The following is a 26,167-nucleotide window of genomic DNA, read 5'->3' on the forward strand; positions in this document are numbered from 1 at the left end:
CCGCCGCCTATGCCAGAGCCACAGCAACGCAGGATCTGAGCCACATCTGCAACCTACACCACAGCTCATGGCAACGCCAGATCCTAACCCACTGAGCAAGGCCAGGGATCGAACCCGTAACTCATGGCTCCTAGTCGGATTAATCACTGAGCCACGACGGGAACTCCTATCTAAAATTTTCAATGATATGTCTGAAATAGTCCTTTGGTTAGAGGCAGAGTTAGGGCCAGAAAACAAATCTCCATTCCTATAACCACAGGATCATGGTATATCACACTGCCACTTTCCAAACCTCTACCTACTCCCCTGCAAAAAAAAAGATGTAGAAAAAAATCTTACCACAGATGATCACATTGAAAAACAGTCCCAGGTTACATGAGCCGCATGTCTAAGAGCTTAATTTTTAAAATTGTTTTTTAATCAAAATGAAACTCATCTTCCCAGGAGACAGACAATTTGAGAATGTGACTTTGCTTTTCAGGTTAAGGATGGTGTTAGTACAGAGGTGAAAGAGAAAATAAAGTGAAGGGGGAAGCAATGCAGAACTATACACTCAACAATCCCACTGGAGCCATATGCGGAATGCAGAGGAAAAGGAAATGAAAAGCTTTGAAATGCAGCTGTCCCACTCCCTGCTATTTCCACTCAAACCCAACTATTTTTCCATCAGGATCCAACACATGTGCAGTGACACATGGAAACAGGGTGAGCTCATGAACCCAGGAGAATAAAGTCTGATGTTCCCAGTGCGGCACCCTGGAAGCACACGGCCCCTCCCGGCCTCCATCCCTGCGGAAGGCAAATGCGGAAGAAGACCTAGAGATGGAAAAACCCACCTCGCAGCAGAAAAGGAAAGCCCAAGAGTAATTCAGACACCTGGTTGCCATTTACGAATTAGGCCAGCAGACAAAAATTGTTAAATCTAAAATCAGCCTCGTTGGACAATATCTTTATTTTTTAAAGTCAGAGCAAGCAACACTTTGGGGACACTGGAAGATATTGGTATCAAAAGTTAGTAATCAATGAAGGTTATACTTAACATAACATAAAGGGGTGTGTTGTTCTGTTCCGAGTTCCCTAGTTAGGTCTTAGTTAGCAAAAGAAAACTTCTCATCTGAACACAGGGCATGATAAAGTTCAATTCATATGATGAAAGGAAGGCTTCTCTTATTTCATCTATTCTTCATGTTTGTCTGTTTCTGACACAGCGTAATACTTCAAATTAAAGCTTTAAATGATGATTATGATGAGAACCACATTATTGGACTCAGTAAATGGCCTTAAGCGAGATAGTCAGATGCATTGTTTCCAGTAATCTGATTTTGCGATATAGCCTTCTCCTAGGTATTAAGGTCTGGTTTGAATGAAAGTCTGCAGCAGGCTCAGAGCTGTGAGAGTAACTGAAAGGACTTGTTTTCAGCTGGTGGCCAAAATGCTTCCTTGTGGTTTGTGGCATACAGTTTATTCACTGAACCACTTACTCATTTGATGAGCATTTATTGACATCCCACACACACACCTGATGCCAAGACACTGTGCTAGATGCACATATAAAACATGACCTAGTTTCAAGTCCTGTTTCTGCCAGATATTTACCTTACGGTGGGGCATGATATTTAACCCCTCTGAGCCTCTGTTTCCTCTTAGGCTTATTGTAAGAACTGAATGAGATAACATATGTAAAATACTCAATAAACAGTAATTTTAAAAAGGCAGCCTCTGCCTTTGAGTAGTAGCTCAGCCTGAAAGTATGACCTGTACCTAGACAACTAAAATGTAATTTGATATTTGCTACAACAGAGGGTGTATGTGGCAAGTAATCTGAGGATACAAGGAAAGGATAGCTACTTCTGTCTAGAGTGTGGGGGGGGGTCGTCAATGAAGAGTCAGCAAGCAAGTGACGGTGAAGGATGAATGCAGAGGGGCAGGCAGAGATGTTCAGAAAAGTGAAGGTTGACGTCACCATGTCCCCGGAACATGAGAAACCCCTCCAGGTGGCAGCAGGAGAGGTCATCCGCTCAGGCTCACGAGTCTCCTGTTCCTGGAAGCTGGAAGTTGCTGAGCTGCAGGCCTTTTCCAACCTCACGCCTCCCTGTGTGGCCTGGATGCCATTTCTTCTCACTCCCACAGACACAAGCTGAGGGGTCTGACCTCCCAAGGCTGCAGTTTGGGAAAAAGATAGGGCAAAAAATCAGTGGACGAATCATAGAGGAAGCAGGAAGGGATGACTGGATAAACCTAGAGTTAAAAAACAAAATAGTTCGAATACATAATACACTCAAGGTATAAAGGACTTCGTGAGCATTCTATTAGTAGAAAACATTTCCAGTCACAAAAATATTAAAATCGCTATATTTTCTAACTTGTAAGAACAGTTATCTACAGTCACAAAGCAATAAGCTTATCACTAATGAAGCAACGACCTAGTATGGAGACGGCAAACTGCAGGTACCATTGTCCCCCTTCCTTCCCTTAGCAGACATTATTAAGCAATCCCAGAATGCTTTTTCATTGAGCCTAGAAACAACCTCAGAATCTTGGCTTTTATTGTCACGCCTGGACTACTACCTCTGTGGAGAACATGATAAAAACCAAAGGCTATGAAGAACAGGATACTGTACCTACAGAAAGGGCAGGGTTGCAGTCTCGTTCATCTGATTAAGAGAGTCGTGAAAATCCAAAGTTCAGCTGGATTCTAGATACTTATGTAAGATGGGGCTGAAACACTGTGTTGGAAATTGTGAATTGGCTTACTCAACTTTAAGGCCTCTTGCCTTCTAGCATGTAGAAGCTGAAATGCTAAGAAATAACACCTGGTCCCTTTAAATTTAGGGTTTTTGGATTTTGATTCAGGAACACCCTCATAAAGAGAAATTCAGAGTTCTGCGTACACTTTCCTGACCCAGACTGAGGCAGCATCGTCTTGTGGTCAGCGCCCACAATGGCGCCTCTTGACCCCTGGAGCAGGGAAAACTGTAGCCATCTCACCCAATGCCCATGTCTAGAGTGCTATCTGGGGAGTAACTCCTGGAAGTTCAATCCAGAAACTCTTTGTTCACCTGACTCGACTATGATCTCACAAACCTCTTAATAGCCAAATATCTTTCCCCTTAAATGGGCTGGACCCTGTTGCCTGCAACTGAACTCTGATAAAGGCATGAGAAAACCTAGCTTAAACGATATTCACTGGAAGAAAACCATGTAGCAAAAATAGTTCTAACAGCATGAATGTTTTAGGTAAAGCTCATATTTCTATAGCTTTAGCTATGAGCTTTCTGAAAATGAATTCAAAATCTGTATTTCTGCCTCCAGTTTCTGACCCTGTCTGCCTTCTCTTATCTCAGATTGCTTCCTGGACTTCCACACTTGGATTTCCTGCCAACACCAGGAAGTCATATGTCAATAATTTCATTTTTCATCTTCTCTTTCATTATCCCCTGAACTCCAAACGTCAGCATGATCTGACTTCCCCGTTCTCTCCCTAACTGAACCCTGAAAATTCTTCTGCATAATCTCTCTTTTCCATCTCTTTTTCCTTATTACTATCATCAGTCTAGTTCAGGCCTTTTTCAGCTCATGCTTGCACAATTCTATGATTCCATCTGGCTTGCCTGCGGTCAGCATCTAGACCCCTTTGAGCCCACAAACGCACGCTAGCCATGGCAACCCAGTTAATACTCCTAAAAAATCATTGTCATCTTCTCACTTCCCGCTCTAACATTTCCAGACTGCCAATACTTTGAATATAAAACTCAGTTGACTTAAGTTGGCACTCAAGGCTTTCACAATCTGACTGCCAACGATCTTCCCAAGATGACGTCTCATCACTTCCCTCATTGAATCAACACTACGGCCAACTACAGCCAAACTGGCCTCTTCATCTTCTTATTCACACACTACTTTGAAAAACCATGCCTTGTATGCCCTTGTATTTTCCCCTACAGTGCCCTTGCTCTCTTCTCTGCATTTCATGTACCGCTGAATGAAAAATCAAAATTCCTCCTCCACTGAAAGGGAAAAGGAAGGGAGAAGGGATGCAGACTCCAAAAGCTACCTGAAGGACAAACAGGATAAAAGCTACTAAATTAGGAAAATAACATCTTATTTGCACTGCTTTAGTCAACTGACTGTCAGACATAAATTTTATTTATATTCTGAAAAAGCTGTAGTCTGGTATTAGTCTTGTGCTTCTCCAGGACTGAAAATATTGTTCATGGAGTTCCTTGGTGGCCTAGTGGTTAAGGATCTATTGTTGACACTGCTGTGGCTTCGGTCGCTGCTGTGGCTCAGGTGTGACCCCTGGCCTGGGAACTTCCACATACTATGGGTGTGGCCCCCGCCCAAAAAATACTGTTCAAATGAGCTGAAGCCACAGTAGATGAGAAAGAGCACAGCTGACTTACAGAAGTGACTTCTTGGTGAATATAATCATCAATAAGGCCAGACAAGAACTTGGTTTCACTTCAGCCAAGTGAAACATGCAGGCAGATGACTGGCTGGCAGAAATCCCCCATCACCACCATGTATTTTCTCTGTGACAGTTTCAGGATATGCAGCAGGAATGCGTTATATTTATTACCTCCATCTCACCAGATGAACTCCACTCTACTTGTGGAGCAAGGGAACACTTTTCTTTTCCTTCGTCTTCCCTCCTACTCTGCAGTTTGTTTGCACGAGCAGGTAGAAGGATTCCCTCCCAGATTTGTAGCTTCTTGACACACACCGCCTCTAATCCCCGCCCTGCTGCCACTGCACTTCCAGTGGGGGCTTTGGCATAGAACACTGAGGGATGCATCTGAATTCACGCTCACTGATTATGGTCTTAGACTGATTTTGTTCACCTTGTTTGCTATCTACACCCATATTACACAAGGGATGGACATCTAAAGCCTCATGTGTTCTTTCTGGTGACAAATTGTCATTTGTCAAAACCCAAGGAGCTCCCAAAATCCTCTTTCCATGTTAACCAGTGCTTCTCCTGAGGGCTGGGCATTTCTATCCTCTTCTCTCCATCTCCTCCATATTTAGTTCAAAGAACTCTAGACCAGGCAAGTGCTTGCTTTTCTGTTCTATTAAGATGGGCCCTATCCCTAGCTAAAAGTCTATCTTCTTATTATGTGTAACCATGATTTAGAGACTTAAATCCCATTCTCAGATCCCATCTTGGTAACCAGTTCTAAACTTTTAAATTCTTATCACTCACCTAAAGTCACAGAACTTAACTGGAAAAAATGAATGACAATTTTCCTATAATGAAAGTTTTTTTTCTAGAAACTTTTTTTCTTTTTTTTTTTTTTTGTCTTTTTAGGGCTGCACCTGTGGCACCTGGAAGTTCCCAGGCTAGGCTGAGAGGGCCACAGATTGAACCTGCATCCTCATGGATACTAGTCGAGTTCATCACTACTGAGCCACGCTGGCAACTCCTCTAGAAACTTCTTGACCAAATATGCCTCCAAACCCATTCCTTTTCCAATAAATGGGCTCTATAAGCCTTTTTAGAACTTCCGTACCAGCTGTTGTACTGGAGAAAGACAAGCCACATCAAATCTGCACACAGCCACATAAAGAATCACAATATCCATTTTTTCACTCAAAAGGTCAATTTTCACCTAACAGTTAAGGCCCTCCTGGATGAATTATAATTCTTCCCAGGTTGGCATTGCATTCTTTGTCCCCTATTCTTTTCTTTTTTTCTCTCTCGTTCATTCTTCTGCTCTCCTTTTCCCAGAGCAAGGGACTGCGTCACCGTTATTCTCAGGAGTGTTCATGCTACTTCTCCAGATGCTGCAGACTGTCATATACTTCCTGATATAAAGAGGCTCACATTTATTGTGCTTACCTTTTCTTGAGGCAGATTTTTGTATTCTCTTCTTCTTGTCACATTCCTCCTCTTTTCACTCTCTTGTCTCAGATTTCAACTCTCTCCCATCTTACTGGAATCGTGTGCTGGCTGGTTTTCTCAGTTCTCTCTAAGAACTTTGCATCCGATATATGTCTCATTCCCCAAGTTCCTTCACACTCTGCCCAGGCCAGACTGCACTTAGTTCCTGTGTACCTGGTTCTTGCCTCCGACAAGAACATAAACAACACATTCTCTAATTTACCCTGAGCTCCCTTCGTAGGAGCTACAGAGTTCTAAGAAGTTCTTGGATTGGGATCTGAAATGGAATCCTCCTTCTCTATGACTCCTCTCCATAGCTGATTTGATGGATGCAATGTTTAATCATACATCTTCCTGCCAAAGAAGCTGATAACTGCTCTGGAAATTACCCACTGTACTTCGTTTATCTACTCAGCCATATTTCAAGCTCAGGATTGAGTGTCTAGGGTCCCTTTAGAAATGGAAAACACTCTGCTTTCCCATCATGTAAACAGAATGAGAAAAGTTTGGATTCTGGAGTTCCCATTGTGGCTCAGCTGTTAATGAACCCGACCGTCCATGAGGACACAGGTTAGATCCCTGGCTTTGCTCAGTGGGTTGAGGATCCGGCGCTGCCATGAGCTGTGGTGTAGGTCGCAGGTGCGGCTTGGATCCTGTATTGCTGTGGCTGTAGTGTAGGCTGGCAGCTGTAGTGACCCCTAGCCTGAGAACCTCCATATGTTGCAGGTACGGCCCTAAAAAGCAGAAATAAATAAATAAATAATAAATAAATGAATAAATAAATAAAAAAGGTTGGATTCTATCCTTCATCAGGCTTTGCCAAGTGACCCCAGTTATAACATCTCAGGGGGACCTGTACCTTTCCTTCAAAACCCTCCTCACAGTTACCATCGATTATTTGAGTGATTAATTGCTGAACATCTGAATTCTTACATGGACACTTACCATCACCCTCCAGTTTGCTCTTATTACCCAAAATATGAACCACAGGCAATAGTTTCACAATCATCACTGAGTATTCAGCAGTTTATGGAGAGCTAACATTTTTACTTGTAGCAAAGTAAACAGGAATGAGGATGCAGTTGTAGGCATGCGTTCTGAATGCAGATGGGGTGAAAGGCCATAGGCACTGCAGAAAGCAAATGAAGGAGCTTCTGCTTGGGCTGCAGAGTCATGGCTAAAGATTACAAACATTCTCGCTCATGCCAGAGACTCCTGGGCAACAGGGCCACAGGAGACAGCTCTGTGGAAAAGGCTGCTTGGCTTCAACTCTAATAACCTGAACAGATGCAGGGCAATTAGCCCCAGGCTGTGGCCTCCAGGGCACGTTTTTTGTCACCTTGCAACAGACGTGCTTTCCTCTAATGGTCCAGGGCAACCTCACAACCGTTCTGCCATCCTCGCTTCCCCATCCCCCAGGAAGAATCAAGTTTCTTTCCTCCTGCTGCAAACTATAACGCATTAAACAACTCTTCCTCTGACCATTTAGCAATGTTCTGTTCTTACACTATGGAAGCTGCAAGTCGAACAAGTAATCCTGAATTCGAATCCTAACTTTTCCCTTGGGAAAGTCACATTTCTGGGCCTGTTTTTTCAGCTTTAAATAAGGAGACTATATGCTTCGAGATTTAGTTTGGTTTTACTTTTACCTACGGTAGCCCATCTAGGACAAAGTTTTTCAAGCTGAGGGTCAGAACTTACTAGTGGGTCTGGAATATATCAGAGTACATTGAACAGAATAAGAATACTGTTTATGAAACTTGTGTCTCTGCGTGCATCTATAAGTTGGATGTCAAACACATTTCTTATTGTGGACAGAAGTAAAAAAAAAAAATTTAAACTTTGCCCTACAAGTAACAGAGGGACAGAAATTAGATTACTGGTTGTCTAGGGCTGAGGGTAGGAATGGGGAGGGGCTATAAAGGGACTGAAGGTTTCTTTTTAGGGTGATGAAGGTTCTAAAATTAGTTTGTGGTGATAGTTGTACAACTCTGTATTCTAAAATTAATTAAATTGTAAGCTGAAAATGGAATTTTATAGTATTTAAATTATATCTCAACAAACTTATTTAAAAATAAAACAAAACATTGCTCTGTGAGCCATGGATTTGCTTCCAGACATCTATGGACCTTCCAGAATTACAGCATGAATTTTATCTTTCTAAGGAGAGGAAATGTAGCTTTTATCAGATGATCAAATGAATTCAAGATTCATAGCACTTTTAGAATCAGTTAATCAAACTATCCCTCAAGCACTAAAATCCTATGATTCTAAAATCTTAAAATCTATTTTAACTTTAGTTCATCAGAATTTCATTGACAAAGTTTTGTCTCCAAAGCATTTCCAAGAGCCTTTTTATTTATCCAATCATCCAAGTGAATTAGATAACACTATTAAAATAGTTTTTAAAATAAATTATTGTGTAAATGTGAAGTATTATTAATAACCTATTAGGAATTATTATTTTATTGTATTTGATATATTTTATTATATCTATCTGCATTTGGTATATAGTGACAATGTTTTCAATCATAGCTGTACCTTCAATTCATATGCTTACTGAATATTGCAATGGTATTTTTATTTCCATTTTTTTTCTCTTATTGATTTATAATGACAAGGCTGGTGAAGCTCACAGATCCTCCATAATCTGTTCACTGGTGTGCAAATGCTTTGGTACTAAAGGAAACCAGAATGTGTCACCCTGGAACATGTCACTTTGGCATACTGATTTTTCTTTTGGCCACACCTGTGGCATGCAGGAGTTCCTGGGCCAGGGACTGAACTCGTGCCACAGCAGTGACCTGAGCCATAGCAATGACAACATCAGATCTTTAACCCACTGAGCCACCACAGAACTTCTGGCATACTGATTTTTTTTTTTTTTTAATTAAAGGTACTTAGGAAATAGCAGGTACAAGAAAGACACTCTTCTTTCCCTTTCTGAAACTTCCATGTTCAAAGGTGCCCTCTCTGTACCAGGAGGAAAGGAGACATTTTATCAGCCCAGAAACGGCACCAGAGGAATCAGCAAACAAATCTCACTCCACTCGTTTCCTCCTGAATATTTACCTTTCCACAGTCTGCACCCTTGGAAGCCTAAACCTGCTTTCCTTTGGCCTGTGTACAGGACTCTACACATTTCTTGTTCTTGGTTGAAGATGCTCTAGAAGCTGGAATTCTGAGCCACCCTTTTGAATGACTTTTGGTTTAGGTTTCTCCCCACAATGTGGGCTGGCACATCAATAAAGTGCTTTTTCTCTTGCTCATCCGTCTTTTCGTTAGGGTCCCAGCGGAAAACCTACAATGGGTAGAGGTAATGGTTTGCCTCTCTGATAGAACCAAAACTAAAGAGGAGTCAAGAGATAGAAAGGGACCCAAAATAGGGCTGTTTCTATACCTCTAAGAGAAAGACACACTAGGGATTTTTAAGAGGAAGTGGCAGTGTGGAGACAGGAAAAAGCATTTCTGAGTCATGTTGCTTAGACTGTTGTGTACAGGTCAGGAACTGTCAGCCAACTGCACTTCCTAGGTTATGAGTTCCTTGATGGCAAAAAAAATTCTAATTTATCTAATGATGCTTAAAACTGGGCTTTATACACAGGAAGTATTAGTGTTTGTTAAATTGCAATGTTTGTCAGAATGCCCAATGGTTGATAATAAACTAAGACCTAGATGTAACCTAAGTGCCCATCAAGAGGGGACTGGTTGCAGCAGAAACGGGCACAACATTGTAAATCAACTATACATTTTAATTTTAAAAAAGAGGGGATTGGCTAAAGTGATACTTTCAAACTCATAATAATGAAGTTTGTTCACATGTGCTATTATAAAATGATCTCCAGAGTATACTATTAAGTGAAAAAAATAACATGTAGAATATCCCAAATGATATACAAAGTAAACATGGAGATCTTACATATACTATTTGGAAGGCTACAGGAGTCTATTGATGGGGAATGCTTCTAGGGTACAGGCCCAAGTGTTACAGGTGGATAGAGAATTGTTTTTTACTGTATAATTTTTATCCTTTTTGGATCTTTTAATTTATGAAATCATTCATTCTTTCATTTAAAATCTTTTAAGAGGAGCATTATGGGAAACAATTCGGTATCACCATATGTTCAGTTCTTTCACACACCTTACCACATTTAATGTAAACAACACCTCATCTTATGGATGAGGAAACCGAGGTTCAGAGGCTGCAAATAACTTGCACAATGTCACACAGCTTAACAGGAAATAGCCTATCCAGCGCTGGACTCAAATCCTTAAGCTCCACAGTCAATGATGCTTTTCTCACAATTCTTCAAGACTAAGTGCATATGGATACAAATCCATGGTACATCTTAACATCGTTCTGTCTGTTTAATTCACTGCTCAAGAATGTTGCTTCTACTACAGAGGTCAGGCTGAGCTTAAAATCACTGCACAGGAGTTCCCGTCGTGGCGCAGTGGTTAACGAATCCGACTAGGAACCATGAGGTTGCGGGTTCAGTCCCTTCCCTTGCTCAGTGGGTTAAGGATCCGGCGTTGCCGTGAGCTGTGGTGTAGGTTGCAGACGCGGCTCGGATCCTGCGTTGCTGTGGCTCTGGCGTAGGCTGGTGGCTACAGTTCCGATTAGACCCCTAGCCTGGGAACCTCCATATGCCGCGGGAGCGGCCCAAGAAATAGCAACAACAACAACAACAAAAGACAAAAAGACAAAAAAAGACAAAAAAAAAAAAAAAAATCACTGCACAGTATCTTCCATAAACCTCTTCCTCTTTCTAGCACTTCTAAGTCTTTCCTGGGGGACCCAAGTTCTTCCTTTAGTCAGCTCTTATCCCTTGCTTTAACAACGTGGGTCACATCTTTATATCCACCCCCATTTCCAGTTTCTACATTATTTCTATTGCCCCAGCTCTAACAAGGTCCTGAACCCCTGATCTGCCATCTCAGCTCACCCATGCTACTACATTCACTCTTCCTCGCCAGTATTTGTCTTTTTACCCTGAACTCTAACTTCAAAATAGTTCCACTTCTTTTTTCTAAATACTACATTATCTGTCCCTTATTCGATATAACTTCCCATACTCCAACTTTTGTTTTGTTTTGGGGCCTCGTCTGTGACATATGGAAGTTCCCGGGCCAGGGATCAAACGCCTGACATAGCAGTGACCCAAGGCCACAGCAGTGACAACGCCAGATTTTTAACCCCTCAGACACCAGGAAACTCCTCCGAAAGTGTATTTTTTCCAATCACATTTTTAAATCCCTGAAATAATTGACCTCTGAGTCAAAGAATTCTTTATCTTCCACTGATCTCGGCTATTTTTATTTTTTATGCCAACACAAGTATTTTAAGATTTTTGTACATTATCTATTCTATGATTTTACCACGCATTTTAATTTTTTTTTTATGGCTGTGCCCACAGAATGTGGAAATGTCCCAGCCGGGGATCCAACCTGAAGCCACAGCAGCCACCAGAGTCACTGCAGAGACAACACAGGATTGTCAAACCATTGTGCCACAAGGGAACTCCAGGTTTACCATACGCGTTAACAGCAACTAGACTCTCTTTCTCCAACATTAAAATAATAGATAACATACCTCAAAAATACTGTTTTAAAAAAAAAACTAACACTTGTAACCTGATGGTCAGTAAGTAGTATGCACAGTGGCTAGAAGCATGGCTCTGAAATGAGTTAAATGTGGGTTTGAGTCCTAGTTCTGTCAATTAGTAACTACGCACTTGGAAAATTTCCTTAACCACATCTACTTTCTCATTTGTAAAAGGAAGATAACTGAACTTTCTTGATAGGTTTTTTTACAGTAATTGTGTGAGATACCGCAAGTACTTGCGATATTCGTGAGTTCAACAAGTGCTAAATAAATGCCCCTCTTCACATCCTTATCAGCTCTCTATCACCTTGCCAAAGGCATCTTTCTCTTCCCAGCCTCCACTCCGCTTACCTTTCAGCCTCTTCAAGAAGTCCAACAAAATTAATCTCATCATGCTCTTACATTAAGAAGTTCATAAAGGAGTTTTCCTGTGGGGCAGTGAGTTAAAGATATGGCATTGCCACTGCAGCAGCTTGGGTCGCTGCTGTCACCTGGGTTAGATCCCTGGCCTGGGAACTAATTCCACATGCCTCAGGTGTGGCAAGAAGACAAAACAAACAAACAAACAAACAAACAAACAAACAAAGAGTTCATAGGAAAAATACCAAAGGGACATCCTCTGGCATACTATATTTTATGCTGTACTCTTTGTAGTGGGTGAAAAAATTCCCCCTAAATCATAAAGCTCTTGGTTCTGATCTCAAAGAGCTAACCCAATTTTTTACAAACAATGAAAATCTTTTTGTACTGCATTAAAATTCCCTAAAAAAATCTGCCCGGTGTTCATTTACATTAATTATAGTGTGATTGCTTATAGCTATGCCTGAGAATATATTCCAGGCTCAAGTTCTATTTTTGGACAGCTGCTCTGAGGATCATCTGACACCTGTTTAGCAGCTGGAATAGTTAAGTACCATAGTGCTTTTTAAATAGCAGACAAGCCAACCACAAAGACATCTTTTAAACAAGGGGGTTTTGTACTGAAGATCATGATCTGAATTCTTTCAATGCTACATTAATAAAAGCATAGTAAGATCCAAGATATGATCCAAGCAAAATCAGATGGAGAAAAGAGTAGATTTGCCTAACGACAAACAAAAAGAAAAATTACTTCCTTACCTCTCCACCTCAACACTGTGTGTGCAGATCCTAGACACTTCATTTGTTGGCAGATCCCAGAATTGAGAAAGAATGGACCTGAAATAAAGTCACATTGGAATGGAGAAGGAAAGTTTTTTGTTGTTGTTGTTGTTGTTTTTTCTTTTCAGGGCTGCACCTGCGACATATGGAAGTTCCCAGGCAGGGGCTGAACTGGAGCTACAGCTGTCAGGCTATACCACAGCCACAGAAAGGTGGGATCCCAGCCATGCCTGCGACCTACACCACAACTCACAGCAACGCCAGATCCTTAGCCCACTGAATGAGGCCAGGGATCAAACCAGCATCCTCATGGATATTAGCCGGGTTCATAACCCACTGAGCCGCAATGGGAACTCCAGAGAAGGGAAATTTTGAATAATATACCAAGGTAGCTTGTAAACTGGCAAGAATCTTCAGAGATTTCCCTGAGTCTAGTCTAACTTCAATACCATTTTTACTTCTGTTTTACAGAACAGGAAACTGAGGCTGAGAATGTTAATGTGACGGCCCCAACATGCAGTCTAAAGACTATCCAAAGAGGAGTCCCGTTGTGGTGCAGCGGAAATGATCCGACTAGGAACCATAACGTTGCAGGTTCGATCCCTGGCCTCGATCAGTGGGTTAAGGATCTGGCATTGCTGTGAGCTGTGGTGTAGGTCGCAAACGGTTCGGATCTGGTATTGCTACGGCTCTCGTGTAGACCGGTGGCTACAGCTCAGATTCGACCCCTAGCCTGGGACCTCCATGTGCTGCAGATGTGGCCCTAAAAAAACAAAAGACAAAAGAAAAAAAAAGACTATCCAAAGAGTCATGGTAAAGATGAGATTCAACATAATACGAATTTTATTTCTCACTCAGCCCCAAGGTAAATGAACTTAGCTACCTACCCTTGTTTGATAGAGACTGATTTACAAGTAAATATATAACCCAGTATCAAACACATAGAAAAGGGGCATTTTCTTTGGGGGATGATTTATGGAAGAGATTTAGCGGTAATAAAAAGAAAAGCGAGGGAGACCGTATTTCCTTTTGGCTGTGAATGCAATGGTTTGAAGATGCCATTCCTGGAGCTACAACAGCTGTAATGAAACTTTACAGGACAAGCATTAGAAAGAAAAGTCAGCCCATAGGGCTTGAACAGAAAGTTGCAAGGAATGATAGTCACTGAAAGTACTGTTGAACTCTGGCACCCAAGCAGAGGTTTAGACTTCTTACTATTTGAAATCATTAAATGTCTTTAATATTAAAAAACTGATAGTGTGATAATCAAGTATTTTGTGAGTTATGATCAACTGCATTCCTATCTTTTACAGGGCCAGAAAAAAACTAAGTTGGAGATAATTTATTCCTTTTTACTAGACAATGAATCCCTAGAAAGCAGGGACTTTGGCTTATCTTTGAAACCACAGAAACCAGCAGAGTCTACAAAAAAGTAGGCCTCAGCATGTTTGTTGTTGTGAGATTACACATGACAAAGGCACTTTGGAAAATAGTTTAGTAGTTTCTTAATGAAGTTAAATACGAGCTTACCAGATGACCCAGCATTTTCAATCCTAAGAATCTACCCAAGAAAATGAACACATAAATTCACACAAAGATTTGTACACAAATGTTCACAGAAGTGTTACTCACAACAGCCCAAAACTGGAAACAACCCAAATGTTCTTCAGCCGGCAAACAATTAAGCAAAATGTTATGTCCATATTTGGAACAGTATTCAGCAATAAAAAGGAATAAAATACTGATATACGTACAGTGTGGATGAACCTCAAAAACATCTTCTCAGTGAAAGAGAATCAGACACAAAGGACAATATATTGATTGTATGATTCCCTATGGTTGCATAAAGTGCTCAGAAAAGGTAAATTTATAAAGTCAAAACGGATCCGTGATTACTTGGTGCTGGAAGTAGGGATAGGAGTTGACTGCAAATAAGCACAAAGAAATGTTTTTTGAATGGGGAGGTGATTGAAATATTTTAAAACTGGATTATGGCAAGGGTCACACTATACATTTGCTAAAAATGAATGAATTGTGCACTTTCAATGGGAAAAATTTATGGTGTGTAAATCATACCTCAACAATGTTGTTAAAAATAAAATGTGCTGCATTATTGAAATAAAACAAAAATTGTACTGAGTTACTGAAATACATAAGATCACTCACTCAAGGATTTGATGCAGATATCTATCTACTTAATAATGCACTAGAGGGCATAAAGATGCAAAGACATTGCCTTCAGTGGCTTAAGAGACATTGTTCTGGCTGAAAAATTGTAACAGTTCAGCCTAAAAGTGAATGAAGCAGATAAAAAAATACTAAAAATTCAAAGCGAGAAATAATCATTGAGAGCTGGATTTTAAGGAGGATATTCTGAAGATATAGAACTTCAACTGAGCTTGGAAGAAGATGAAATATTGAGGGCAGAACAAAAACTGTATCACATTCTGGCAGCAGAAAAACACATCAGGGAAGGGAAAATGTATAATGTTAAAATGTTATTTTGAATGTTTAAGCTTGTGTTCAGAAAGGGCTATTTATGGAGTTCCCTGGTGGCACAGCAGGTTAAGGATCTGGCATTGTCACTGCTGTGGCTCAGGCTGCAGCTGTGGTGCAGTTTTGATCCCTGGCCTTGAAAATTTTGCATGCTGCAGGTGTGGCCACTGCAGGTGTTAACCCACTGAGCAAGGCCAGGGACCGAACCCGCAACCTCATGGTTCCCAGTCAGATTCGTTAACCACTGCACCAAGAAGGGAACTCCCTAAATTAATGTTTTCTTAAGCCTTTGAGATTAACAGTCAAATCCTCCACTTAAAAAGTCTAATAACTGTTAACATAAAACAAGAAAAAACATTTTTATATAGTCTTCTTCTTTTATTAATGTCCAATTAACTCACATTGAACAGATTAAGATCAAGTAAAAAGTTCTGTTTAGGGAGTTCTGTCATGGCTCAGTGGAAGCGAATCTGACTATCATCCATGAGGATGTAGGTTTGATCCTTGGCCTTGCTCAGGGGGTTAAGGATTTGGCGTTGCTGTGAGCTGTGGTGTAGGTCGCAGATGCAGCTTGGATCTGCAGCTGATGTGGCTGTGGCACAGGCAGGTGGCTACAGCTCCACTTTGACCCCTAGCCTGGGAACCTCCATGCACTGCAGGTGCGGCTCCAGAAGTTCTGTTTAAAATACTTAATTACATTTTATCTTACATTTTAAATTATACATTTAATAGATTTGATTTTTGGTAAGCACTGTAAATGCCCGAACAGATATACCTCTGTTAAGAAAGATCTTCCTCAGCTCCTTCATAACTCTTATAGATCTAATTAATTATATCTACAAAAATATGAATCACAATTATCTTAGTGTCCCTAAAAAATTACAAAACTGATTTTTAAATTATTCAAATTCTATTACATTTTTCCATTTAAGTCTTGAGTGTGAAGCAAATACATATTTCAAATGGAGTCACATGTGTAATCTCTCAGAGTACGTAACGAATGCACACATTTTCCTGACAAATGTTCTTATATAAAATATAAGTACCATGGGCTTGATTTTTTCATTGTATTCATATTTAATTCTAAAACCATTCTGAACATCAACACATTTACTTAATTAATGGTGACTGATCACCTCAGCAAGGAGGGCAGAGTTTAAGACAAAGTTCTAGGACTCTGATACAGTTGCTTGTAGTTCAGAAACTTAGACTGATTTGTGGGATTTGAAATCTACATAACCACGATTTCGCTGAAACCACAAATGGACTGTACCTTTTTTTATATAAACTGTGTTAACAAGCCCACACCACTCAAGTCAATTCTAATCCTTGAACTGGGATAGCTAGAATTCTGTACCCTCATCCTGGTTGTAATTAACTTCATACTTTGATTTGATTCCACTAATTTCCTTACTGCATCCTAAGATGCTTCAAACTTTTCTATTTTTTTAGTCCTGATTGGATCTTGCGTACCTCTCTACTTTGGTCTAGCTCTCTATATAACCTATAATCTTTTTAATGACATCACTGGCTTTGCAGAGGATCTGGCTCATAGTGTCCTACATCTTTTAACAGAGATCTCGTACCAAGGAACAGGTTCTAAAGAAGAAGGTCTGATACAGATTGCCAACAGGCATATGAAAAGATGCTCAACATCCCTAACTGTTAGAGAAGTGCAAATCAAAACTATGAGGTATTACCTCACACTAGTCAGAATGGCCATCATAAAAAGTCTACAAATAATAAATTTTGGAGAGAATGTAGAGGATAAGGAAACCTCCTGCACTGTTGGTGGAAATGTAAATTGGTACAGCCACTATGGAAAGCAATATGAAAACTCCTAAAAAATCTAAAATTATAGTTACCATATGATCCAATAATCTCCCCTCTGGGCACATATCAGGAAAAGATGAAAAGTCTAATTTGAAAAGATGCATGCATCCCGATGTGCACAGTAGCACTCTTTTCAATAGCCAAGACATGGAAGCAATCTAAATATCTATCCACAGATGAGTGCATAAAGAGGATGTGGTACACATATACAAATGGAATATTACTCAGCCATAAAAAAGAATGAAATAATACAGCAACATAGATTGTCCTAGAGATTATCATACCAAGTGAAGTAAATTAGGCAGAGGAAGACAAATACCATATGATACTACTAATATGAGAATCTAAAATATGATACAAATGAATTTATTTACAAAACAGAAACAGACACACAAACATAGAAATCAGACTTGTTCTGCCAAGGAGGAGAGGGTGAGGGGGATAGATTTGGAGTTTGGGACTAGCAGATGCAAATTATTACATATAGAATGTATAAACAACAAGGTCCTACTGTACAGCATGGAGAACTATGTTCAATATCCTGTGATAAACCATAATGGAAAAGAATATAAAAAGAATGTATACATGTATATATGTGTATATATTAAATGTACAACTGAATTACTTTACACCAGAAATTTAACACAACATTGTAAATCAACTACACTTTAATCAGTTTTTTTTTTTTTTTTTTTTTTTAAACCTCAACTGATAACAAAAACTGAGAAAGTAGAGTTACTTCAGAGCTGGTACTGATAAGGGAATTTGATCTGTGGCAACTTTAAAAATAGTTTTGGTGATGATAAAGTTGTGTGAAAGTAGTACAAATGATACCCATGATCCTTTACTGCATTTACTAATCTCTTTCATGTTTAAAATTATATTCCAAATTTGGTTTACACAGTCTTCTATATACTTGCAAATGTGTCTGAATTAGGTGGGCTATGTTTCAAAGCGAAAAACTCAAAAGCAAGAAGCTAGGAAACTTCTCATTTCCCATAGAATTCCTAGCAGAAAAGAAGAGGTAAAACTGTTGATGCTTAACTTGTTTCTATAATGGCTGTATGGTGTCATTACCCCATCCTTAACTGAGAATGGTTTTTTTGGAAATTTATCGGGAACAGGTAAGGACAAATTTAACATGATATTTGTCAGACATATCCTTGTCAACTACATTTTTGGTGCAAATTTTAGTTCCAAATAAAGTTGCCAGATTTATCAAATACAACAACGGAATACTCAGTTAAATTTGAAGTAGAGATAAACAACTTTTTTTTTGGTGTAAGTATGCCACAAATATTACATGGGACATAGTTATATTTAAAAATTTTCCTTTTTAATTTAAAATTCAAATTTTAAATCTGGAAACAAATCCGACTGGCATCCATGAGGCTGCAGGTTTGATCCTTGGCCTCATTCAGTGGGTTAAGGATCCAGCAGTATAGGTAACAGACGTGGCTCGGATCCCATGTTACTGTGGCTGTGGTGCCTCCATATGCCACGTGTGTGGCCCTGAAAAGACAAAATTTTTTTTAAATTCAGATTTAATTAGATGTGATGAATTCTATCTGGCAATACTAATTTCATTTTTTTTTTTTTTAGGACTGCACCTGCAGCATATGGAGATTCCCAGGCTAGGGGTTGAATCGGAGCTGTAGCTGTTGGCCTACGCAGGATCCCAGCCACATCTTTGACCTACACCATAGCTCATGGCAACGTTGGATCCTTAACTCACTGAGCTAAGCCAGGGATTTCGAACCTGTGTCCTCATGGATGCTAGTCAGATTCGTTAACCACTGAGCCATCTCGGGAACTCCAATACTAATTTTAGAGTGAGTAGTTTAGTAACTTGAAATCAAAGGGCCATAAACCAGGAGTATTTATTTGACAAGCACCACTAATAAGGGTAAGAAACTAATCTAAACCACTAATCTCCTTCCATTCCCTACCCTTCACTAGTATCCTTATAAAATAATTTTAAATGATTTTTAAATGATTTTTTAATAAAATAATTTAAATTTTGGTTCATTTTTGTTCCTCCTGCCGCACCCATGGCACATGGAAGTTCCCAGGACAGGGGTTAAACCCACACCACAGCAGTGACCCAGGTCGTTGCAGTGACAATGCCGACCCTTAACCTGCTGCACCGCAAGAGAATTCCTCAGTCCATATTTTTATACAGTAGTAACCCAAGTCAGTAGTAACTTTTTTTTTTTATAATGATTTTTATTTTTTCCATTGTGAGTGGTAACTTTGAAAAGCAGCTTGGATTTAACAGAAAATCAACCTTTTCATCGGTCAAAAGAAGGCATTCCAGATTAAAATTCCTCATTTATTTATGTCAATATTTTCAGCCAGTAAAATAATCATAGCTTATACATAGTTGTTACGACCTACAAAGTCAGCTGAAACTTTGCCTGTGGAATAACTGATTTATGTATCGTATAAATGAAAAAATAGTATCAGTAGATTATTGACCTGACATTGTTAACTGAAATTAAAATGCAAAATACTCGATTCATTGTGTATCAGTAAAAAAGAAAAAAAAAATCATCCTCATTAAAGGTACAGTGTCAAATGCTTGAGAGTAAAGGAAAAAAATTTTTTTTGTCCTTTTAGGGCCACACCCATGGAATATGGAGGTTCCCAGGCTAGGGGTCGAATCGGAGCTGTAGCTGCCAGCCTACACCACTGCCAGGGCAACGAGGGATCCTTAACCCACTGAGCAAGGCCAGGGATTGAACCCTCGTCCTGATGGATGCTAGTCAGATTCGTTTCCACTGAGCCACGACGGGAACTCCAGGAAATTCTTAATCAGCCCAGACAGCAGAGGGGAGGGAGAACAAACATGAGCAAGTGAGTATCTATCAAGGTATGGAAGGCAGAATAAGGAATCCTCTCCCCAAAATATGTCCAAGTCTTAATCCCCAGACCTGTGACCTGTAAAAGGGACTTTGCTGATGTGACTAAATTTAAATATCTTAAAATAGGGAAATTATCCTGAATTGGGTGAGTGGACCCAAACTAATCACCCAAGTCTTTAAAAGTAGAGGACCCTTCCTTGCTGTGCAGAATCAGAGATGGGAGCATGAGAAAGACTCAACACAGTTGCTGGCTTTGAAGATGGGAGAAGGGGCCACGTGCCAAGGAATACAGATGGTCTCTGATAGCTAGAAAAAGCAAGGAAATGGGTTCTCCCTTAGAGTTGCCAGAGAGAAACTCAGCACTGCCAACACCTTTATTTTAGCTCAGTGAGACTGGTGTCTGGCTTAATAAATAACTATGAATTTATCTTGTTTTAAACTACTACATTAGAAAAATAAAATAAAAAACTATAAGAGAAATCTAACATGTAAGGCTAGATTCTTTCCAATTAAAACACTCTGGAATTTGAGATTAGGCAGTCTCACAAATGGTCTCAGGGCACGGAACTCTGTAAGAAACTGAAGGATTTTTTCTTGATATCTGGATGTGAATTTGCATGCTACCTCCCACTCTTGGCTACACCTTCTCCACTAATTTAGAGTTCCCAGGGGTTGTCAAATAGCTACCCCACCTTTTTGCATTAGAATCTATCCTTGTGGCTATGGTGACACACATAATGTTTTTAAGTTGAAAAATAAAAGTAAAAAAGGCCTGTACTCTATTAAATATTTGCCAGAAAAATCACAACTTTAAAGGATGTTTTAAAGAAAAGATTTGGATGTGGGTATGAATAATGATATTTAATTTGTGAATAATAAACCAAAGGTCTTACTTTCTAATTTTTTAGAAAGTATTAAGGTTTTATTATGAAACTTATGTGTTACAAAGGATCTTAAAATAATCGTGTCATTTATTTATCAAGTAAATGCCTTTTTACCCATTTTCATGTGACATAAAAATGTATTGCCCTAACTAAATGAAAACAGGATTCTTAACTGGATAGCAGTAGTAGGAATAATTCAATAGAAGAAAGGAATTTTAGTATGGACGCACTTATAAAGCTAGGAAAATCTTGTCTGTTGTCTGTAAAATTTCTCAGTTAAATTGGAGAAAACCCACTCAGCAACAGAATGAACATTTAGCGCTTCAATCCCAGATAATGAATTGGTTAAGGAATTTGGTGGCAGATTATTAAATAATTTGCATGCACTAGCAAAACACAGTGGCACTGTGGCAGAAATCTACCTGACTTAAAATTAAATTTGATGCATTTGCTAACAAAGAGATGTAATTTGAAAGCAAGTCTAGAAATTAGCAGGTTAACATATCTTTCTCAACAGTTTAGATTCTCTTCTTTATGGATAGATTCAGCAGTGTTTTCTTTTTTTTAAAAAAAAAAAAAGAAACCCAAAACTTGGCCTCTCTCCAGCTTCTGCTCCAAGAACAGATGATTAAATCATGACAATGTGTGATATTTACCAATGGAAAGTATATACTTTCGAGTACATCTGGGAATTATATAAACAAAAAACAGTTAGTCAATGTTGGTTCAGGAAGGCATGTTTCAGAATAACGTTTGGTCTACACACTTGGGTTTTCTGGTTACCTAACTTTCCATTCTTGTCTTCATTTTTCAACATCACAAAGATTTTTAGTTTACTCTAGAGTATTCATCATTGCCCAACGTATAATTTCACGTTAAGCATGACTCAGAATGCCCTTGATTTTTAACTTTCCACGGCCTTCAGTTACCTAAAGTTGACTTCTCTCCGACGTCTTTATCAGCTATCCTCAGGAAACCATGATACTGTATTTCCGTGACTTCCCTCCGAAAAGTGAAGACAGCTTCTTCCTTAGAAAAACGAAGTCAGTCAAGCATCAGATCCTTCTTTAATTTTTCTTTCTTTCCTTATCTGTATTCATTCAGCAGCTGATGAAACTACCATATCCTCCAAATTATTTGGCATTTTCTCTGCAGAACTGAAAGTCACTATATACCAGCTGAAAAATTTTAAAAGCAGCAATAAAAGTCCTGAGGTAAATTCAATGACTCATAAGGTTTCTACTGCATAATTCTGATTGAGGTCAGTTTTTTAGGTAACTGCTTTTGTTTGAGGGTCAAGAAGGAATCCGTAGGAACTGATGCTTTCATTTGGGTGAAATCTACCATGAATCGAAACTGCAGATGTTATCTACATTTACTACGTGACATAAACAAACATCGACACCTGCCGAAGACAAAGGATGAACGCTCTGTGGCTAAAGCGGACCAAGAGAGAAAGGTGTGGAGGACAGAGTGTACTGATGCCAGGAGCCCCAGGACTCAGCATTCCCTTGGGATGTTTCAGTGCTGGTGGACAGCTGGTGGAGGAAAGGTTAGAGTGAGCTGCATCAGTAACAATAGTATGGAGGCAGGATGGCTGGCTGAGGAGAGAGGAGGAAGGAGAAATTTAATTGTGGGAATAAGAAGTGGGATGGGTTCTCAGAATATAAATTAATGGGTTCTAGACGAGAAAATAACACTCAGGGCTATGGGAATGGCTAATGTACAAACTTTCAGTTATGATGAAATATGTTTCATCCTAGAAATGGTTTTATTTTCTACAGTTTCTGACCATCTGAATAAAGGTTCCTCCAATTCTAAATTTCTCCAAAAGTTTAAGCATAGTTAATTCGGAAAATATATACTTGGAGTTTGAAAAAAAAAAAAAAAAACCGAAATAAAAAACAGGACTTTAGTAACAAACATGCAGACTTGCTCATTACTTAACTTACTCCAAGTATGACTTTGGATTGTAATTGGAGGTTCTACATTTCAATTCTCATGAACTATAAAATAGTTATATACAATCCACTCATTTCAAGAAAAATATGGGTAGTTAACATTTTTTAAAACATTGACAAAGATCTACAATGCCCACTAAAAATGCCCCACAAGTGCTATTATTTCTAAGGCTTAGAGTTTTTAAAGCAAAACCCAGGAAAATTTACATAAGTGGAGTACATCAAGTAAATAAATATTTTTAAACATTTGCTCAAATTGTGACTTTAGCTGGTTGTAATTTAGAGAATACATTCAGGGATCTTTTAGTCTAATTCCCTTCATCACAGAGGTGAGGCAATGATGCTTAACACTCTGGGTAACCAAGTTCGCACTGCACGTGGACATCAGAGTAGAAAGGGAACCTAGTTCGCCTAATTCCTAGCCTACCTTCCTTTCCACTGCATCACACTTTACCAGAAGAATAATTTTAAAAAATAAATAAATGCCATCACTCTAAGATATTGTCAGAAGTGCTCCACTGATAACGTTATGTTTTATCCTGCCCAATATTCAGCATAAGTGGATTACAATCAAAATTAGAGAGGAGATAGAAAAGAGGAAACACATACTAGTATAGTTACCGTATCTTGATAACGTATTTGTAAAACTTGGGGGGAAAAGTCTAGATTCAATGACTCAGATATGAATTATATTTAAAGAAATACGGCGGGGAATCCCCATCATGGCTCAGTGGTTAACGAATCCCACTAGTATCCATGAGGACTCGGGTTCAATCCCTGACCTTGCTCAGTGGGTTAAGGATCTGGCATTGCTGTGAGCTGTGGTATAGGTTGCAGATGCGGCTCGGATCCCTCCTTGCTGTGGCTGTGGCTGTGGCTGGTAGTTAAAGCTCCAATTCAACCTCTAGCCTAGGAACCTCCATATGCTGCGGGGCCCTAAAAAGACACACACACACACACACACACACACACACACACACACACACACACACACACACACAAAACCCAAAAAAGGAAATATGGCTATTCTGGGAGACTTTTTCAGCAACAAGATAAAAATTAGGATCAGTTTTGCTGTTATTTGTAAGAGTACCAGGAATAGCACAAATTTATCAACTACTTTTTTTTTTTTTTTTTTTTTTAAGGAAAAGGGGGTAACCAACAGTCAAGAATTTGCACAGAGCCACAAGGAAGTACAGATTTTTGCGTATTTCTTTTCTAGTGTCCAAGAGAATTAAGAATGGTTTAGGCATATTTGTCCCCAGGCATATAAGACAAGTAAAAACAGCAATGTTAGCCCTGTGGTTTTCAGACTTGATTAAAATGACTGGTAGAATAAATGTGTGTTATGGTTGATAGCCTTCTAAATTTGATAAAGAAAACTATAATTATAGCCAATCTTACCTGGTGCTCTAAACAAAACATTTACAATATGCAATGAGAACATCTTTGTCCTATTTATGACCTGTAAAATGGCTTAGAAATTATAGTTTGATATGATTAAATATATATTTATCCAACTACCTAAGGTATCCATGACGAAAATAAAAATGTAAGTTAGCGGATTTTTGTTTGTTTCAGTTCCCTTAAGAACTGCTTACATCTGTAGGCAAATGTTTTTTAAAGTAATGCCTACTAGACAGAGAAAAAGAATAAATGATACCGTACTTTTTTTTTGAAAAGGAATTACATCTTATTTTTAATGATTTTTATTTTTTCCATTATAGTTGGTTTATAGTGTTCTGTCAGTTTTCTACTGGATAGCAAAATGACCCAGTCACACTCACATACACACACACACACATATATATATTCTTTTTCTCACATTATCCTCCATCATGCTCCATCACAAGTGACTAAATACAGTTCCCAGGGCTATACAGCAGGGTCTCATTGCTTATCCATTCCAAAGGCAATAGTTTGCATCTATTAACCCCAGATCGCCAGTTCTTCCTACTCCCTCCCCCTCCCCATTGGCAACCACAAGTCTGTTTTCCAGGTCCATGATTTTCTTTTCTGTGGAAAGGTTCAATTGGGTTGTATATTAGATTCCAGGTAGAAGTGATATCATATGGTATTTGTCTTTCTCTTTTGACTTGCTTCACTTAGTATGAGTCTCTAGTTCTATCCATGTTGCTGCAAATGGCATTTTGTTCTTTTTTACAGCTGAGTAGTATTCCATTTTGTGTGTGTGTGTGTGTGTGTGTGTGTGTGTGTGTGTGTGTGTGTGTGTATATATCACATCTTTTTAATCCGTTCATCTGTTGATGGACACTTAGGTTGTTTCCATGTCTTGGCTATTGTGAATAGTGCCGCAATGAACATACAGGTGCATGTGTCTTTTTCAAGGAGAGTTTTGTCCAGATATAGGCCCAAGAGTGGGATTGCTGGGTCATATGGTACTTTATATATAGTCTTCTGAGGTACTGCCATACTGTTTTCCATAGTGGTTGTACCAACTTACATTCCCATCAACAGTGTAGAAGGGTTCCCTTTTCTTATTTTAAACAAACAGATGTAGTATTTATGGAACTCATATAAGTCTATAGCAGAGTTCCCATTATGGCTCAGTGGTTAACAAGCCTGACTAGTATCCATGAGGATGTGGGTTCGATCCCTGGCCTTGCTCAGTGGGTTAAAGATCTGATGTTACTGTAAGCTGTGGTGTAGGTCGCAGACACAGTTCAGATTGGGTGTTGCTGTGGCTGTGGTGGAGGCTAGCAGCTGCAGCTCTGATTTGACCCCTCACCTGGGAACCTCCAAATACCATGGGTATGGCCCAAAAAAGCAAAAAAAAAAAAAAAAAAAAAAAAAAGAAAAGAAGAAAGTAAGTCTATAGCAGAAAGAGACTTGGAAAAACAAAATGAAGTGGTTTATCTTGTTTAAAATATAAACAAAATTAAGATCTTTTACCTATATTTTTCTCACTTTTTAATCTTCTTTAGTATCTTAAGAGTCTTCCTTAAATTTTGCTTCTGGTGCAAACCTATCTTTCCATGATTTGAGCCCAATTCTCATTTTTCACCTTCAGCAGAGGTAGAACGAATGGCGGGGACTATAATATGTCATAACCTACAATAGAAAAGTAATTACCAACTTACGAATGTTTTATAGTGTTAAGAATGGCTTATAAATGTGCTATTTCTATTGAAACTGGGAACACTGGTAGAGGATCAGCACTATTATTCTCATTACAGACTGAGGTACCGTTCCTTCTCAAGGTCCTTTATACCCAGTGACAAAACACTCACTTTACTGTCACCTCCCACCCTCTCTTTACCCAATGAGATCAGGTGGGTGGTGGGGTGTGTGGTAACAGTGGTGCATTTCCCTCTCACATGAAAGTCCATAGGGAGTCATAGGCAACTGCCACGCAGATCCCACTGTCCAGGACTGAATAACTTGGACACATCCAGCTGCAGAGGAGGGTAAGAAATGTAGCTTTGATGTGGAAGAGCCATGTGCCCAGATGAACAGCAGGTGCTTTATTAATAGAGAACAAG

At 39.3% G+C, this 26,167-nt stretch overlaps 1 protein-coding gene across 8 annotated transcripts in view; it reads right to left on the reverse strand.

The window, feature by feature from the left end:
• The window catches only part of LOC100516424, a 77,414-nt gene continuing 52,163 nt past the window's right edge, over positions 917-26,167 (reverse strand). Inside the window, exons 6-10 of one of the 8 annotated variants that reach the window (XR_002341889.1) lie at positions 25,578-25,736; positions 21,633-22,241; positions 14,381-14,551; positions 12,606-12,683; positions 917-2,160 (exon numbers count right to left, since the gene is read on the reverse strand). The gene's annotated coding sequence lies outside the window, so the exon portion shown is untranslated. Of the gene's footprint in view, positions 2,161-12,605; positions 12,684-14,380; positions 14,552-21,246; positions 22,242-25,577; positions 25,737-26,167 lie in introns of those variants that run through there. The other 7 variants (XR_002341887.1, XR_002341888.1, XM_021084711.1 and 4 more) reach the window with 7 other exon arrangements.

The sequence above is a fragment of the Sus scrofa genome, chromosome 2 (assembly GCF_000003025.6).
Source record: "Sus scrofa isolate TJ Tabasco breed Duroc chromosome 2, Sscrofa11.1, whole genome shotgun sequence".
In the NCBI taxonomy this organism is placed as follows: Eukaryota; Metazoa; Chordata; class Mammalia; order Artiodactyla; family Suidae; genus Sus; species Sus scrofa.